General features: G+C 44.1%; 1 protein-coding gene across 4 annotated transcripts in view; it reads left to right on the top strand.

Moving 5' to 3' along the window:
- Window positions 1–18983, top strand: part of CDH11 (cadherin 11) — an 82982-nt gene that overhangs the window by 44670 nt on the left and 19329 nt on the right. The gene's annotated exons all lie outside the window — the stretch shown is intronic.

Here is an 18983-nt window from a genome sequence, read left to right as displayed (position 1 = left end):
TAATCTAAATGAAACAGGCTCACATGTGAGGGCAAAAGCTTTGATTTTAGTAGGATGACACTCCAAAGTACAGAGAATCTCCAGCTGGCTCTTAAAGAAATGCCTGAGAGTGAACTGTTAAGAAGAGTAAGTGTCATTTCACATAGTCTGTGCAATGAGATGGAGTCTGAATTTATTACTTCTGCCTTTTTGGTTCTCTTCAAGACCTTGCTTGAGCTGAAAAACCTTTGGAAACATTATTGGGATAATTATAAGACCTATTCTGGTCAAACAGATACCAAAGAAGAATGCTTATTTTGTTAGGAATTACAATGGCTTCAAAGGCATCAAGTGGGGAAATACATTGACACTGTCCTGTCTCTTATGGTCTCAGTACTTACTAACATGGACATTTCAGGTTTTCCTATCTACTTTTTAATAGAAAATTATTTCCATGTTGCCTTGAAAGAATCTTCAATGTAGAAGAATGCTGAAATGAGTGATTTGTTTTTGGAAACAAAGAACATGTACCTGAGCTGAAATTCAGCTTTTCATGGCAAAAAAGTTTGTTCCTGGTTGAATCCTGAAACAACTGAGTCATTAGAGACTCATCCCTGCATTTTCCAGCTTTCTGGGAAATCCCAGCCATGTCTGGGCTGCAGGGTGGAGCTCTGGAGCAGGATCTGGAGCAGCCTGGCTGGGCTAAGGAATGGGAAACTCCAAAATTCCCCCAGGATGAGATTCCCTAAGGAATCTGCACTGCACAGGCTGCAGAGATTGGCCAGCAGAGGAGAAAGGCCATTAAAAGACTGATCCATTGACTGAAAAACTCCCCCAAACTCCCATCATTTCTGGGTCCAAATAACCTCAAGTACTTGGAAATTGTGCTCCAATAAAATGAACTGGTAAAAGTTATACAGCTGCTTCAAAGGTGAAAAGTGGGAATTAAAAGTGAAATTGGAGTCTTTCTGAAACAATTTTAATGGGAATTTGTGGATAAAACTGTTGTCAGCTTTAACAATAAATACATAAATATATAGTGTGTATATATACACACATGTATACCTATATACATATATCTCTGTGTATATATATGTATGGATATAGATACAGATACAGATATAGATATATAGATATAGATTAGATATAGTTGCTCACTTTCTGTTTTAATAGTGATGGTGAGGAGGAGAATAATAACATATTTAAAATTTATACTATAGTGTCCCCAAGAAAAAAATACACATAGCCAGGGCTAGAAAAATAAACCCAGGAGAAGAGTAAATAGCATGGCCTTCACATATATATTGCATATGAAAAGATGGCTGTGCACTCAGCCTTTCAAGGTTTCATATGCAATAAAAACTATTTGAATTCTGCTCAGATGTTAGTTTGCTGTCTCAAAAATTGACATATTCTGCATGCCATAAAATAAATCACAATTTAGTGTATTTAATTCTTTTGAGGTGTTTAACCCAGCCAATTACATTGTTAGTCACAGTTGAAGAAAAACTTCTTAAGAATGTATCTTGCAGGAACACTTGCTGATATAACCATGCAGCAGATGCAGTTTCTGTGGCTTTCCTCATCTGTATAAACACTAATAAAGACACACAAGTAGTGATTGGTAAAATCTAATGTAATGTAAAGGTTTTTCCCTCTCCGTTCCTGACAACCTGCATTTGCAAGCACTCAGTTACTTTTATTTTAAAATGGCTTTTCAATTACATTCTGCTGCTGTAGGGGAAAGCTTTTTGACAAAGGCATGACATAAACCATTTCTATTGCAGCTCCATCATAGCTTCCACAGCTAAACTAGACTGGACAGTTCATTAAAAAGAAAAATTAATAGTACAAGGTTGTAGGGAAACAATAACAGATTATGACTGGCCTGTGGCAGCCCACTGAATTCATGTAGTGGAATAAAAATGATTCCCTTGTCTCATAAATGAAGGTTTGTTCCAAGGTTTTAGGTGAAGTCTCTCCTGTTCTTTTACAGGAAAAAGCTGTTCCAGTTTCTGGTCTATAAAAGCAATACTTGTAATCACTGCAGGAGAATAATGTGGATTTTTTGGGATAGAAAGCACCCATTTGATAATCATTGAATATATAATAATAAACATAATATCAAAGAGAATGGCATAGAATACAACATACTAAACAGATACCTTAAAACAAAAAAGTAACTCTCTCAGGGCTGGTCAGGGGGAGGAAGGACAAAATGAGAATGGAGTCAGGACTTGATCCTATTTTTATTTATCTAAGGTAGTAACTGCTGTAGACCAGGTTAAATTTGCTAAGTTCAGCGTGCCAAAGCCAAAGTGTTTGTGATTCCATAGCAGTGCTTTCAGGTCTGCTGCTGCTACCTGTGTAGCATCATGTGTGATTTCTCTCTTGCTTGGGGTTGTTCTTAAACTTGGTTTAACTTGTTCTTGGTGCAACCAAGTCCTAAAGCCTCCCTCTAGCTGGGAGTGCATATTTTCCCCAATTTCCTCAGGGTTCTGTGGCTCAGATTTTCTGTATAATTCTGGTATGTGTGGCAAGCAGACAGACTCAGACTTTAATGCTGTAATCCGAGTTTCATTATATTGATGCCATAAATTCCTGTCTCAGAAGATATTTCAAAGAATATGGGCTCTGGGATGCATTACCCGTTTCTTTTGGCCAGTAGCCACAGCCTCCTAATGAATTCAATGGGATAATGGGAGAGGCCAGGAAAGGGGAAGTCTGAGCCAACATAACATTTGGAATCAAAAGCAGGACTGACCCTGAAGGGTATTTTCTGGTTCTGTTTATGAACACAGTCTTCTTTTAGAAACAACAGCCTAAAATCCTGAATATTCATGGTCATGGGGTCTGACCCCCTGTTCTTTTGCAGCTTTTCCCCTTCTTTTACAGCAGAACTTGGCCATTTGGCCTCCAGCTCTCCCATCTCTCCCCCCAGAAGAGAGAGCAGGTTACATAAGCTGCACAGCCTGGCCACTGTCAGAGGCCTCCTGGCTGTCCTGGCTGGGGTCCGTGCCATCAGCTGCATGTTGTGAACCAGGGTGTCACTGAAGCAAAAATAACCAACCAAGCCAAAGGCTCTGCCTTGACCTCCTGAGCTGCTCCCATACTTTCTTACCGCAGGCAGCATGTGTGACTTGCAGCACGCTGGGTAGAAGACATTCCCTGTTTATTCCAGAAAACGTGCTCACACAAACACGTAGCACTCACTAATGAGCTGTTCATCCCAAGGCTGGGAGCCAGCTGCAGCCTTCCCTGCTCTGCTGGCCTGTTCACGAGCCCAAAGGTGCCAGCTGTGTCTCCTGTCCCCCTGTGCCATGCGTGAGGCCCAGGAGAGAGCAGCCCCATCCCAGAGCGGGCTCACCCCAAGGACAGCTCAGCAAAGGCTGTGCTGGGCTCTCTGCCAGTAAAGCCCCTGTGACCCACTGGGTATCACCCCTCTGCTGCTGCCAGCCTTAGCACAATGACCCCAAAACTGTGTGTCCAACAAATGGAATGCCCACTGAGATCGTGGTCACAAGGGTTTTGAGGATGAGAGAAGAAACTGTTGACTCTATGATCAGAAGGCTTGATTTATTATTTTATGATATATATATAACATTATAACTATACTAAAGGGAATAGAGAAAAAAGTTCTCAGAAGGCTAGCTAAGCTAAAAATAGAAAAGAATGAATAACAAAGGTCTGTGTCTCAGAGAGAGTGAGACCCAGCTGTGCCGTGAGTGGTCAGTAAATCCAGACATCCACAGGAGATCAATCACAGATGCACCTGTTGCATTCCACAGCAGCAGATAACCATTGTTTACATTTGTTGCTGAAACTTCTCAGCTTCAGCAGGAAAAATCCTAAGAAAGGATTTTAATGAAAAGATGTCTGCGACAGACCACTTTTCTCCTTGTTGGTTTGTAGTAATTTGATTTGTTTTATATTTAACAAATACAGAGATAATTAATTGTTTAAGTGGGAAAACTGTCCAGCAAAGAATAGAATGGTAATGACTTTTTAACAGCTGTCAAAAGCACTCTCCCAAGCAGGGGCTGCTGCTCTCTTGGGTTGGGGTTATCCAGGTTCCCTGTGCTCCCCAGTGCTGTTGCCTGTGTTTCCTCTGCTCACACATTGCCCTTTGCCCAGCTGTGTGCTCTGCCTCTGAGCAGCTGTGGAGTTACATCCAGGTCTCAGTGCAGGGTCCTTCAAGTCTCCATCAGTTTAATCTGCTGCAGCTTGTTGAGCTCATCTAACCCAAAAGAACAGAAATTAAAAGCCAAGAATGTTCTGTTGGCCTAAATTCTAAAGAGTCTAACCAGAGAATTGTCAGTTCTGCCACACTGAGCTCTTATAAAATTATGTACAGTTAAAAGTGATGCAGAGGACCCTCCCTGTCCCTGCCTTTTCCTGATGGAGAGGAGCCATCAGCTGCCCCAGGCAGAGGTATTGAGGCATTGGGGGCAGGACCTTATCCCAGAGAGCTCAGGGATGGATCCCTCTCCCTGGACCCAGAGCCATTGCTCTAACACGTTATTTTTCCAGAGTCACTGTTCAATTTGCAAACCTGCTCCTCAGGCTGCACTTTCCCCATGGCTCTGTAGGGCACATGGCAGCCCGTGTTTCTGTGAAAGGTGATTTTCTGGGTGTTGGACAGCACCCTCTGCTCCCTGTGCTGCCTCTGAGCTTTGTGCAGCTCCCAGGCTCAGTGATTCCATGGCTGAGCCCTGGGCAGCAGTTTCCAGCCCCACCATCCTCCAATTTTCACATCTCCTCTCTCCTCCTGTGCTGTTTCCTGGCTGCACGAGTAGTTCACTGTGTATGGAGCAGTGCATTATTATTTTTACCCTTTCATTTCAAACATACACATGAACCCACTGAGTGAAGCAATAAGCCCAAGCAAATCAGGCAATGGCCCTTTGGTCCTTAAATAACTTCTTACAGCCAAATAAATCAACCAAATTCATAAAACCAAGACCTGGGCAGGCCAAAAGTGGTGCTGATGCTGCCCAAGAATCCAGCTGGGTCCTGCTGCCTGTGCTGGCAGCTCACTCCAGCTTGGGCATGTCACAAGCAACGGTGACACTGTCCTAAAGGCTTACAAGGCACTGAAATTTTAGCAAGTTCACATTAACATGTGGAAAATTATGTTTTACACTATTTATTTAAGCCCCATTATTAAATAAGCATTTATAAACACTCCTATTGGCAATCTCATTGTTACACCATCATTCGTGTCACGTATCATGGCTGGGTTTAGTTCAAGCTGTGTTTACAAACATCATTCAAGTGCCTGTGCATGGCCTCTGTAATTATTCTTCCTGCTTGTAATATGGATTTGCCATTCCTTGGGTCTGATTCTAAGCTCACTTGCTGAAGCTTAAGCCAGAAGGGGTTCACAAAATTTGCATGAAGAGTTCAAAAAAAAAAATAAAATATCATGTTAAGTTTTTTATAGCAATGTTTACCCTGTCAGCCATCCATTGGAACAAGAAATATGTCTGTCTGCTCAGAAAGATGTTCCCTGTTCTTGGATGAATCCCCAGATCCAGTTTCTCCAGCTGGTGCCTGTCTGCTGCTTTATTCCCTCTGACCACTGGATTTCCAGGAAGCTATTTCTTACTGTCCTTTTGCTCACCCTTGTGAGTTTTTAAGTTGGAAACACTGTCTTTGGGTCTTCAGTGTGGTGAGAAAGTAGAGGTTCAGCTTGCAGACAAGCACTGGGTCACTGTCCTTGGGTGGGATCTGGTAAAGATCCATAAAGAAATTCAGATACTGATCCACGTGAGTTATCCTTATGCAATATTATCTCATATACCAGAGAGATTTAAAGGAAAAGGAGGATGGGTGTTTCAGCTTCACACATAAAGGAAACCATAGCCAAGGAATTAAAAGAAAAGCTTTAAAGGGAAAGCTCCCTGTTCTTTGCAATGTGAACAATACTAGCAAGCCCCAGAATTTAATTCTATGAAGTCTGAGGTACCAGACTAAGCCAGAGAACCTCAAAAACTCATGAGATGCTCAACATGCTACACCTAGCAATTTCAGCCTGGTTTGGAGCCAAAGCCAAAGCACAGCTGGAACATAAAGTTGCACATTTGGAAATTCTGGAGCTGTGAAAGCCTCGTTTGCCTCTGTCAGGGCAGGCCAGGTTCCCAGAGAGGGGAGGCATTGGAGCTGATGGACGGGCACACACAGAACCCCCCCAGCTGCAGCAGCCCAGTCCCCAGGGCTCCCACATGATGGATTAAAGGAGTGACTGCTCCACTTTGTGCCCTCCTCTGGATCATCAGTCCTGGGCTCTCTGTCCCCTTCATCTTGTTCACCATCCACTTGCTGTAACACTGCAATTTGGCCTTCCAGTTCTCACCAGCCCTCTTGGGCTTAATACATAGAATTGAAAAGCTTTCTATTGACACAACTTCCATTTTCTTTCCCTCTGCACTCCCAGCACTGTCAGCAGTCATTTAAGCTTGGTGCTTACTTCAGTTGGGAAGTTGACATTTCCTTTAAAAAAGCTAAAAAGGTCCAAAGTTTTAAAGTATTCCATCCTTCTTCCAATAAATGTAGCAAGCACCAATGTTTCTAGAAAGATTATGTTTGGTGACAGACTCTCATCTCTCTTTAACCTAATAGTTCCTTTTCCAGAAAAAACCCCAACGTAATTACTGCAAGAGCAATTTATTTAATTACTGTTATGGGAGACTTCAAAGGAAATTGGTTGGATTAAAATAGTGATATTACCCTGGCAACATTTTGAAAAGAACATTTTGGTAGAAAACATGCTGAATGTAAGGGCATGTTTAATGTGGAGGAAAAAAATGCCTAATCCTGTTCTGGTGAATGGAGCTTTCAGCATTTTTATGTGTATATTTGTACATGCATGGCATTTTTTTAATTATAGGTTTTTTGATTTATTTCACTTCTATAAATGTAAATTTCTCCCTTCTACTTGCCTCATATTGAGGTCATTTCATCAAAAAATGAAACTGTTCTCAATCCAGCAGTCCTACCAAATGTCAGGTTTTCCTCTTTCTTTTTCCCAAACTCATTTTTAAGGGCACTTCAGGCATTTTCATTAATGAGAAAATTGTTATTGATGTGGAAGGTGAAGCTCCACCTGCCTGGACATAGGTTCATTCCCACTCCAGTAGTTCCATGACCTCCTGTTGGTTGAGGAAGACTTTGCTGGTGCAGAAATGAGGTTGGTGTTCCAGGACCTGCAGATTCACCCCCCCAGACCTGGTTATTGCACTCTTAAGGCCAAGGCTTGTGCTTGGCACCACAAAAGGTATTTATAGCCTCAAAACCCCTAATGCACTTCCAAAATACATCTAATGAAGTTGATTCATCGATTCAGATATGAATATCACTAAGCTAATTTTTAAATGCCCATTTTTGGCCAATTTCCCACTACAAACTCTGTGAAATATCAGTTCAGGTATTTAAAATTTGCCTTTTCTGCATGGTAACAATGACACCAAACATCAACAATGACACCAAACATCATTCCAGCTAAAGCAAGGCACTGCCTTAAATCTGTTGTTGCTACTGGCTCTGCCCCAGGTACAGAAATGAAATGTTTTGCCACCATCATCTGTAATTATAGGTCAGAAATAGTGCCAGGCCGGGTCTGGGATGTGTTTGTGGTTCATGTGATCAGTTAGAAAGATGTGATGAACAGGTTTAACTCAGAATGAGTTATGCCTATGAAAAATATGCTGAATCATTTGCCCTTTTTTTTTTTAATGGGTCAGTTGAATGAAAACCAAATTTTAATTGCAAGCTGACACCAGTCTGTCTTTTTTGTGCTATTATTGTATTTATTTGTATGCTTAGCATCTCATTGCATCATCCTAGCTCCTGTTGCTGGATTTTTGGGTTTGCAATAAAAAGTTGAGACTTATGCCTTAGTTCTTACAGCCTGTGAACCCTAAAAATCCATATAATTCCTCTGATTTTTGCTCAGAGCAGATCAGGAAGCCAAAAGGAAGTTGTTTTAATGAAGATGGTGTTTTCTTTGTGTTTGTGTACTTGGGGTTTCTTAGGTTAAATAGAAATATTCTGTGGTGACTAATTACAGCAAGGCATCTCAGGAAAGAGTCATGCAAACATTGTTTTAATTATGATCTTGTGATTTAATAGCTTGCAAATAATAATAGAAATGTGGAGATTTGGTCTTTTCAGCTGTAGCCTCTCATTAGGTATTTAAACAGTGATGGTCTTCTTTATTAGTGCCACTGAGGCTGCTTTGGGAATGTGTTTGAATATTCTGAGGTTGTTATCTCATACATTTGAGCCAAAATTGGTCTCCTCACAGACAATCTCTGCCTAGGCAAAAATTAATTATTGATTCAATTTTTCATTCAGAAGTCTCAAAGTGGCTTTTATGCTCTTTGTGGAAGAAATCTGCACTAAACTGGAATAGTTAAGCAAGCTATCAAAAGAAGAACCTTCCATGGGCATGGCTAAAGGATCTGAGCTCTTCCTTCTGCAGCTCCAGGAAAGCTGGGGACAGGAGAAGGCTTTTGGTTGCTAATTTAGCTCTCACTGTCCTCTTTTTAGCAAATGTATTTGTAAAGGGAACTCTCAGTAATTCCCTGACTTATCGAGTTTTAGAAAGATAAATGTTCCAGGGCCTGTAATGTGAACCTCTCTAAGGAGGGGAAGTCTTTCATCAGGAACTTTCCTGCGTGAGGGAGACCAAACTGAAGGGGACAAGGGGATGGAGGAGCCCAGCAGGATTGAATTCAAAGGGAAGAATGTTTTGTGGAGGAGCACACTGGCCACACAAAGACCACCCAGCAGGCTTTAGTAGTGTGGCTTTTGGGCAGTGCTGCTGAAGCTGCCTCTGGAAATGAAGCTGTAAGTGCAGAACCACAGGCTGAATTGAGATTTCTGCTCCTGAGGGGGCTGCCAGCCTCTCAGCAAGGGGTTGTGGATCCGAGCAGAAATGGACTGCTGGCTGGAATTCTGTCTGCCTTGGTTTGGGAGCTCAATAGACCTGCCTGCAATCATTAGTTTTTGATAGGTTTTCACCCTTTAATCTTGACTTTCTGTCTCATTTCTGGCACAAACCAAAGAGATTATCAGTCACAGCACAAATGCTAGTCAGATATGCATACATATCAATTCTTAGGGGGAAAAATATTCAGGGTTGGCTTAGCATGTAAATACAGCATTAGTGGTTGCAAGTAAGTTGACTTTAGTTGTCATTTGTGTCCTCCTCAGGCTGTCATTGATAGCCACTTACATAATAACAAAATGACTGAGACTATCATGGGCTTGGCTGCAGCCTCGCTGGCCTTGGAGCATCCACAGAATTATGAGAATTCTAGTTTGTCTGAGGAGCACAAGAACACAATTACTATTTAAAATAAACTCTACCAAAAGCTTAGTCATTACTTGAAATGACTCTATCAATCACCATGTTCTTTAATAAGACTGCCTTTCTTATGCTGGTTGTGTTCCTGTAGAGTTTATGCTTAAAACCAGACAGCCTCTGTCACATTTATCTTAAGTGGATCTCCCCAGGGCAGCAAGTAAATGTAAAACTCTGTTTACAGCCATTTTTCATTTCCCAAGCCTTTTAATATCACTCTCTCAGGCTTATTTCTGTGTCATTCACTCCATAATGTACTAAGTTGTCTTCCTGCTTTCCCCTGCTTTATATGAGGTACAGCAAGAGGCAATCTCACCCTTCCCCAACGAGCACAAATTAAATCAGAGCTTGGGGGAAATGCCCTCCTTCCATGATGAATTCAGAGGTGGATGCTGACAGATAGCATATCACACTGTTCAGGGGGTTATTTCTCTTCCTCTTCCCTGCACAATGACTTCTGTTTTCAAAGAGCCATCATTTTCTGGCTTTGTCTGTGGTTTTGTAATGCTGAGTCTCAATGCTGCTACAGGAAAATGTGGCTACATTTCAAAAACTCTTCTTTGGAGCAGGTGGGGATTATTGGCTTTAAACATCTCAGTAATCCAATACAGTGCTATAAAACATAATTTAAAAATGCAAAGGATTAAGATTTCCTTTCATAGGATTCTACAGAACTCAGAATAGGATTCTACAAAACTTGCTTAGCATTTTTGAAGCAACTTCTATTGTCAAGATGCAAATCACCAGTTCTGTAAAGATTTCACTTCTGTATTTAGTACATACAAATCTTGCCATGACCTAGAATTCCTCTGTGGTAGGATACCTCTAGAATCTTGGCTGTTTGCTCACCAAATACAAAGTTATATATAAAGTTATATATACACTTATCTCTGTAGAATTGCAGTCTCAAATTCTAATCCTTTACATTGCAGGGTAAAGCACTCCCATGCAAAACACAGAACATGAACTGGGGGAGTGTGAGGTTCTCATTATTCAGTGCAAGAACTAAGAGAATTTTTTTCCCCTAAGTATCTTTAAATATGAAGAATTTCCTTTTCTGGACTAAATACTTTTGTCTCATAAGACTAATTATGTTTTGTGAATGGCACAGAAAACTTCATATTCATTTGCATTCAGTTGAGGGGTTTTTGCTGCTCTCTCCAGTGAGGCCTGGAATGTGCTCCAGCAAGAGGGACCCAGAGCTGCAGAGGGGCTCCCAGGGAGCAACTGCTGCTGCTCTGCTCTGGGAGCACACACTGGGAAACATGAAATTTGCCAGCTGCCTATACTGCAGCAATGTGTAGAGATCAGAGCTCTTGTCATCTAAACAAAACATTTTACATGAGACCAGTGCACATTGGCGTTTATTAAAAAATTCCAGAATGGTTTTGGCTGGAAGGGACCTTAAATCCCACCCAGTGCCACCCCTGCCATGGCAGGGACACCTCCCATGCCCCAGGCTGCTCCAGCCCCAGTGTCCAGCCTGGCCTTGGGCACTGCCAGGGATCCAGGGGCAGCCCCAGCTGCTCTGGGCACCCTGTGCCAGGGCCTGCCCACCCTCCCTTGTTCATTTTTTTCCCCTAATATCTGCTCTAAATCTTCCCTCTATCACTTGTCCTGTCATTCCACGCTCCTGGTGCCTGATTCCCAGCACACACAGATGTACATGACCAGACTCTGGGGCTGCTCACAGGCATGGAGTCCCTTTGATGCAGAGGGAGTCCTTCAGTTTTTAATTCTCCTGTTTCACACATGGTGAGTGAGGCCCATGGTGCTGGCCCTGGGAGGGAACTGTGCTGGTGCTGTGTCCCAGTGCTGCCCTGGCAGAAGGGGCTCATTTGAGGAACCAAAGCTCCATTTCCTGACTGGAAATACACAGGAAGCCCTAAACTGCTGGGGTACAGCTGAAGGCTGATGTTGTCTCATCTCCCAGTCCTTTTAAAGGAGGCCTTGCAAATTTTGACACAGCAGAGTTGCACCTCCCTAAATTCTGCTCAAGGGTAAATTCAGCCTGCTTTCTAGTTGCAGTTCTAGTTTCTAGTTGCAGAAAAATGCAATAATCCTCATTTGAGTCTTGTCCAGATTTAGCACACCTGGAATTTAAAATTTCAGCTGTTTTCAGGACTAAAGGGTTTATTTGAAGAACTGGCATTGCCATATGTGTCATGCAACTGAATGTGCTGCAAAGCAGATCTTGATATCATAATATTATTTTGTGTAAATAAAATGAGGAGCCCTTTTTTGCACAAGTTTGTGATGAAGTTCAAGCTAAAAACTATTCAAAGATTGGTCTGATAATGCAGAACAGTTTAAAATCAAAAATTAATGGAGAGAATTAAGTTAAATGTGCAAGGTACTGATTCCTGGTGGTTTTTTCTTGCTTCACAAACAAGAAGGAAGAGGTTATCAATTTACTTTATTATGTTATTTTCTTGAAATGACTCAGGAGAACAACATTTTGTCAAAGAGGAAAAAAATAAATGTTAAATGTGGGAGACTGTCTGGTTAGGGCTGAATAGCTTTCTGCAACAATAACTTTGATCCTTCAAAAATCCTTTCTTATTAATATGCACCAAATTTCTTGAAAATTGGTAGGCATCAAGGGTTTGCATGGAGAAATCTGCAGGAGGATAGAGATCTGTGGCAGGCTGAGCTCCTCCCACGCTCATCGATGCTCAGGAGAATGAAACCCTTGTGCACAGAACTGTTCCACATCCCTCCCCTCGTATGTTTCATTAAAACTCCCAGAGTGACCTTTGTGATGTGCCCTAAAGTTTAGGCAGCGTGACTCGACTGATTGCTGGATCTGGGGAGGTGCTCCCCACCTGCTTTCCCTGGGGGTGCTCCTGTCCAAAGGGGCCCTGCAGTGTCCAGGGAAGGGACAGTGCAGTGTCCAGGGAAGGGGCCTGCAGTGTCCAGGGAAGGGCATTGCAGTGTCCAGGGAAGGGATCCTGCAGTGTCCAGGGAAGGGACAGTGCAGTGTCCAGGGAAGGGGCCCTGCAGTGTCCAGGGAAGGGGCAGTGCAGTGTCCAGGGAAGGGCCCTGCAGTGTCCAGGGAAGGGGCAGTGCAGTGTCCAGGGAAGGGATCCTGCAGTGTCCAGGCAAGGGACAGTGCAGTGTCCAGGGAAGGGGCAGTGCAGTGTCCAGGGAAGGGCCCTGCAGTGTCCAGGGAAGGGACAGTGCAGTGTCCAGGGAAGGGGCCCTGCAGTGTCCAGGGAAGGGATCCTGCAGTGTCCAGAGAAGGGGCCCAGCATTGTCCAGGAAGGGATCCTGCAGTGTCCAGGGAAGGGGCAGTGCAGTGTCCAGAGAAGGGGCCCAGCATTGTCCAGGAAGGGGCAGTGCAGTGTCCAGGGAAGGGGCCCTGCAGTGTCCAGGGAAGGGATCCTGCAGTGTCCAGGGAAGGGGCCCTGCAGTGTCCAGGGAAGGGATCCTGCAGTGTCCAGGGAAGGGGCCCTGCAGTGTCCAGGGAAGGGGCCCTGCAGTGTCCAGGGAAGGGATCCTGCAGTGTCCAGGGAAGGGACAGTGCAGTGTCCAGGGAAGGGACAGTGCAGTGTCCAGGGAAGGGCCCTGCAGTGTCCAGGGAAGGGACAGTGCAGTGTCCAGGGAAGGGCCCTGCAGTGTCCAGGGAAGGGCCCTGCAGTGTCCAGGGAAGGGCCCTGCAGTGTCCAGGGAAGGGGCCCTGCAGTGTCCAGGGAAGGGACAGTGCAGTGTCCAGGGAAGGGGCCCTGCAGTGTCCAGGGAAGGGCCCTGCAGTGCACTGAGGTTAAACCATGCCAGGGGAGCCCCGGGCTGCTCAGAACAGCCCCAGTGCCAGAGGCAGGGATCTGTGCAGCTGCTGGGAGCTCTGCAGTGCCACATCCCAAGGGGACAGTCCCTGCCCTGCTGGGGGCATCACCTGCACACTGCAGGACCCTCCCTGCCTCCCAGGGCTCCTCCTGCTGAGCCCCACCTGCACCTCTCTGCCCAAAACTCCACCACCCTGAGCTCCAGAACTAATATGATCCAATATTTATTCTGTCATTAAAAAGCTATTCATTTCCTTGTCTGATGATAAAATTATGGTAGAATAAATCCTTCATCTTTTCAGCTAATTCTAATTACAGCTAAAATCTCATTTAGACTGGGAGTTTGCTATGTTTACTTGATACTTTTGCAAAACATTTCAGAACATAATCATCCATTATTATATTGCAACACTGTGATCTTGGCTGCCTTCTGCCAAGTGTATTCCTGAGAACAATTGCTATTTTAATGCATCATCCAGAAGTTATGGCCTAGACAAATCAGAAAAAATTGTTTAGTCTATTATAATTTGGCATATGGTCATTTAACAGCATACAGGAAATCATCATGAACGCTGGGGATTATTGTTGCTATAAAAATAATGAAAGGAATTTAAAGTTGGCTAGACTTCACTTCCGCCACTGCTCTTGTCATTGAAATCATCTCTGCTGCCTCTTCATTTTTCACTGTTGGTGTCTTGGAGCAGTCATTCAGATCTGTGTGAAGCTGTGGGGAGCACACTGACTTTGCAGAGTGGCTGCTTGCAATATGGTTTCCACGTGGACATGGATATATTATTTTTCAGGTGTTGTGTTCTTGATTGAATTCTCAAATGAACAGCGTATTTCCATTAGGAATATTGATGGGTGTTATTTTCTAGCAGTCTAACAGACTTTTCTTATGTTAAGATTGAAAGTGGTGAGGTTTGCATTTGCTACAAGCGCACAGCACAGCCACGCTGTCTGTGCAGCTAGAAATGCCCAGCAGGCCTGTTCTCACAATTGTTTAGGGACACATTTTATTTCCATGCAGACATTTTGGTATACACCTCCTCATGCAGGTTGTTTTTTAGAGTGTGCACTAGACTTTTAAATATTTCTCTGTCCTGTATGCATCCAGTGATATTCAGGGATTTCACTGCACTCACGTGAAAAGGGATCAGGCCTTGTGTGGTGGCTGACTAACCCCTGGTGACGCTGTTACTCAATACCAAAATTGCCAACATTCATCTGTATACAGTTCAAAGGTATTAATGGAATTCCTGCTTTTCAGTACAAGTCCCTCTTGGTTCAGCCAGAGCAGTCTGAGACTTCCTCCTCCCCAGGGACAGCTCCCAGCTCTGCTCAGGCCAGGGCAGCCCCAGGAGCGGCTGGAGCTGGGCCAGGGCAGGCTCAGGCTGGAGCTCAGGGCAAGGTTCTGCTGCCCCCAGAGGGTGCTGGCACTGCCCAGGCTGCCCAGGGAATGGGCACAGCCCCGAGGCTGCCGCAGCTCCAGGAGCCTTTGGCCACCAGGGATGGACAGGGGGGATTGTTGGGGGGTCTGGGCAGGGCCAGGGGCTGCATCCATCACCCTGGGGGGATTGTTGGGGGCTCTGGGCAGGGCCAGGGGCTGCATCCATCATCCTGGGGGGATTGTTGGGGGGTCTGGGCAGGGCCAGGGGCTGCATCCATCATCCTGGGGGGATTGTTGGGGGGTCTGGGCAGGGCCAGGGGCTGGACTGGATGATCCCTGTGGGTCCCTTCCCACTCAGGATATTGTATGTTTCCATGAAAGTTGGGATCCACTATGCTCAAAGAAGTGGGAAACAGCTTTTCTTACAGATTTGTTAGGAAAAATTGGGATTTCAAAATGATACCTTGCACAATTCTAAATAATAATGCAAAAAAAAAAGAAATCAGGATGTTTGTCGATTAACCTGGGCCAGCAATTGAGCACCACACAGGCACTGCTCACTCCCTGCTACTCCCCAGGAATGGGGCAGAGATTTGGGAGAGGAAAAGTGAGAACACTCATGGGTTGAGATAAAGACACTTCAATAGGACAGAAAAGAAAGGAAATAGTGATAACAGCAAGGAAAGAATTTGAATATACAAAACACGTGATGCACACTGCAGTTGCTCAGCACAACTCTAACTTCAGTGTTACCAGCATCATTCTCCTCCTAAATCCAAAGCACACCACTGGAGCAGCTTCCAGGAGGAAGGTTAACTCTATGCCAGTGTTGCAGTTTGATCAGCTGCCCACTGAGACTGGCTTTGCTGCAGTTGAGGATTGTAACCTATGGGCAGAGATACCCAAAGGTGTCAAAGATTGTGACTTTTGAAAAGGCTGCAACCTTTCATGGCAAATCAGTCTGACAAATCTGTGCATCTGAATCCAAGTGCTGCACACAGAATTCTCAGGTGCTCGCTGGAGCAGCAGCCCAGCAGCTGCAACAATTGCCATCCTCACATTTGTATTCCAAACTCTCAGTCTTATGAGGTATTTTTCCCCAAGAGAAAAAGGAATTGCTTTATAAATTGTTTAGCTGTTTTTCCATGTTTTCTGCTTGAAGTCGAAGGAAACTATAGGCTTTCAGCAGCTGAATTAATGTTGAAATGTTTGAAATGTTTTAAGTAGATTGTTTGGGAAATAAAGGAAGGAAAAAAGAGCTTTGGAGTTGTTTTTTGGGGTTTTTTTTGGTAAAAGCTACTGCTTCATTTTTTAATGAAGTTCATTTTAGCTTTAACTTAAGAACATCTTGTGCACCTAATCTTTTAGAATACAAGTAGTTCATGAAAATCCAGACTGTAGCTGGTTTGAATTTAAGTAATTTCACAGCCTTCAGTGGGAGCCTGTTGATTTATGCTATTTTAGGTTTTCTGGGGATAGGAGTCAGAGGTTTTACTGCTGCAGTGAACACCATGTGAGCGAGCAGAGCATGAACTCCAGGAGGGGAGAAGGGGCAGGAGGAGGCCAGGGCCGCGCTCTTGCAGCTCCAGCTTTCCTGGCAGCCTGTCTCACCTGGGGGTCACTGCCTACAGAGCCAGCTTGGAACTGCTGCCAGCACAGAGCCCTTTGCCTTTATAGCCCAAAGCAGAAGCAATTGCTCCAAACAGCCCAAGGGATTTGTTCTCAGCCCCAGAGGAGCCTGGCTCAGCCAGAACCCCCTGCCCTGGGCTGAGCCCAGCGTGGGCAGCAGGGAGGGGATTCTGCCCCTCAGGTGAGACCCCACCTGCAGAGCTGCCCCAGCCCTGGACCAGCACAGCCAGGAGCTGGAGCTGCTGCACAGAGCCCAGAGGAGGCACCAGGATGAGCAGAGGGATGGAGCAGCTCTGCTGGGAGGAAAGGCTGGCACAGCTGGCATTGCTCACCTGCACAGGAGAAGCTTTGGGCTGAGCTCATGGTGGCCCTGCAGGGCCTGGAGGAGCTGCAGGAAAGATGGAGAGAGACAATTGCCAAGGGCTGCAGGGACAGGAGCCAGGGAATGGCTGCCAGTGCCAGAGGGCAGGGCTGGATGGGATCTTGGGAATGAGGAATTGTTCCCTGGCAGGGTGGGCAGGCCCTGGCACAGGGTGCCCAGAGCAGCTGGGGCTGCCCCTGGATCCCTGGCAGTGCCCAAGGCCAGGCTGGACACTGGGGCTGGAGCAGCCTGGGACAGTGGGAGGTGTCCCTGCCATGGCAGGGGTGGCACTGGGTGGGATTTAAGGTCCATTCCAGCCCAAACCATGCTGAGCTTCTGGGATTCTCTGAAGAGGTGGATGAGAGAGAATAGGCTTTTTTAGCTTGAAGACATGGAGCCTTATTGCTTCATCTCTGTACTTGTAGAGGATAAAACAAAAGATAACAAAGAAGTTTGCTTTAAATCCTTGTTAGTAAATAAGCATGGATCTGTGATTAACATTTTGTTTCCAGCACTTCACACTTGAATAGCTGATAATAAGCAGTGTGTGTATCAGCTTGGCTCTGCCATTCTGGTTAAGCAGCTTTAAAAAGTGTTTACTGGTTTACATAACAGCATTGAGGAGTTGGGAAGAGTGGGGGGATTTGTTTATTTATCTCTGTAGCTGATATCATTCTGTGATGCTAATGATGAATGACTGTCAGTGAGTTTAATTTGCAAATGCACCCCAAGTCTATTAACATAAGAAGTTTATTTACAGCTTTTAGGTTGGGTTTTTTTCACAGCAGGTTTAGAAATGCACAGCTGTCCAGGAATATCTTCCTGTTCCATGTTTGGAGTATGTAAGTTCTTTGTAACATGCCAGGAACCCAATCCCATCTAACTACTGCACATGAGTGATCCCTACAGCACAAATCTCATCCTTTTCTATCCCTATGCAAAGCTGGGTGCAAAACAAGCATCCAAATTAGGTGAAATCTCAGTTTTCATACCACTTAAGCCTTTCATTGTTTTTACCCCTCAGCAAGATGGAGACATGAAACCACAGACCTAATGCTCTACACTTCACACACATACATTGTGTCAAAATTGAATAGAATTTTTTCCTGAGCAAAATCATAGGGATTGTTTTCCTTTGTACGTCTTCCATGTTGGTGTGAGTAATCTGTAATGTGTCATCATGTAACAATAGGAAAATGCCAAATGGATACACCAAATCTATTTAATAAATATGCTTGGGAAAGCCAGACTATATTTGCATCTGTGTATGAGAATGTCATTTCATTCATTATGCTGTAGTTAGTTTGGTGCTGTGATTTCAGTTTTCAGTAAAATAAAATTGAAAGCTAATCTTTTTTGAGGAAATAAGCCAATATATTTCATTCCTTATTCATGAACCCCTGTCAGCCAATGTATTTTTATGTAACTGTAAAAGGAATGTGGAAGGAGAACATGACTGCTTAGGATGTGAGAAAGACAACCCCAAATGAGTGGGTTTAGGACTGAGATGTTTGTCTGTGCCTGGAGTTACAGAATGTGCTTAGCTTCAAGCTTTTGCCTATATTCACATTTTCTCTGCTGAAAATACCATTAAGATCTCCCTACTTCACATTTAAAAATCATTCTGTTTTACAGTTAATGGTGGTACATATTTATATATTTGCCTGTACAAATATAACATCAAACTTTTTATCAATATCTTGCAGAAGAGTAAAGTGAATCACACCAAAAGCTAAACCAAACATTTTAGGGACCTTGTAAAATTTCTTGCTGTGTAAAGATTTTAGGAGAATATGTTGGAAACCCCAGGGATAAGTGGAAGTGGCCTTTGTGATGGATTGAGGGCTGCTTAGTTCAAGTTTCACTGTATAATGCAATTTCTCCCTCAAATATTAAATCTCACCTAATGTTTTAAGAAGTATTAGAAAGTAGGAGATCAATGTAATTTGATCATTTTGATCACCTAGTAATTTGACATCCAGGGAAAGTAGAAAAAATAGTTAAATCAATTGTTATCAAAAATATCTGAATGCATCACACTGGCAATCAGTGCTGATGGTGCCTTGATCCTCAGAGGTGCTGCCAGGTCAAAATCCAAACTGGAGCTCCTTAGAGGTCTGCCAGCCCCTGCTCCTGCCCAGAGAAACCAGGGGTGGTGATGTTCAGCATAAGGATGTGTTGATCATGATCATGCAAGGGCTGGTGGAGAAATATTGCATTCCTGATAAGTCTTGGGATCTCCCTTGTATCTGGACCTCTGCCTTAGCAGCTTATATCAAAGGCTTATATCTAAGCTCCAAAGAGGGATTAGGTCTAAATTAGGTATTTCTACAGTTACCTTGCATTTTGGGCTAAATCTATTTGGGAAGATCATGAGAAAATATGATTCCCTATCTATCTTTCAACTTCCAGCCACTGAGTGGCCAAACAAGCCAGCCAGGAGATTGTGCAAGGTGGCAGCTGCATGTAGCA

This window comes from Melospiza georgiana, chromosome 14, assembly GCF_028018845.1.
Source record: "Melospiza georgiana isolate bMelGeo1 chromosome 14, bMelGeo1.pri, whole genome shotgun sequence".
NCBI classification, from domain to species: domain Eukaryota; kingdom Metazoa; phylum Chordata; class Aves; order Passeriformes; family Passerellidae; genus Melospiza; species Melospiza georgiana.
The sequence above is the reverse complement of the archived record's forward strand: the minus strand, read 5'-3'. Positions and strand labels throughout refer to the sequence as shown.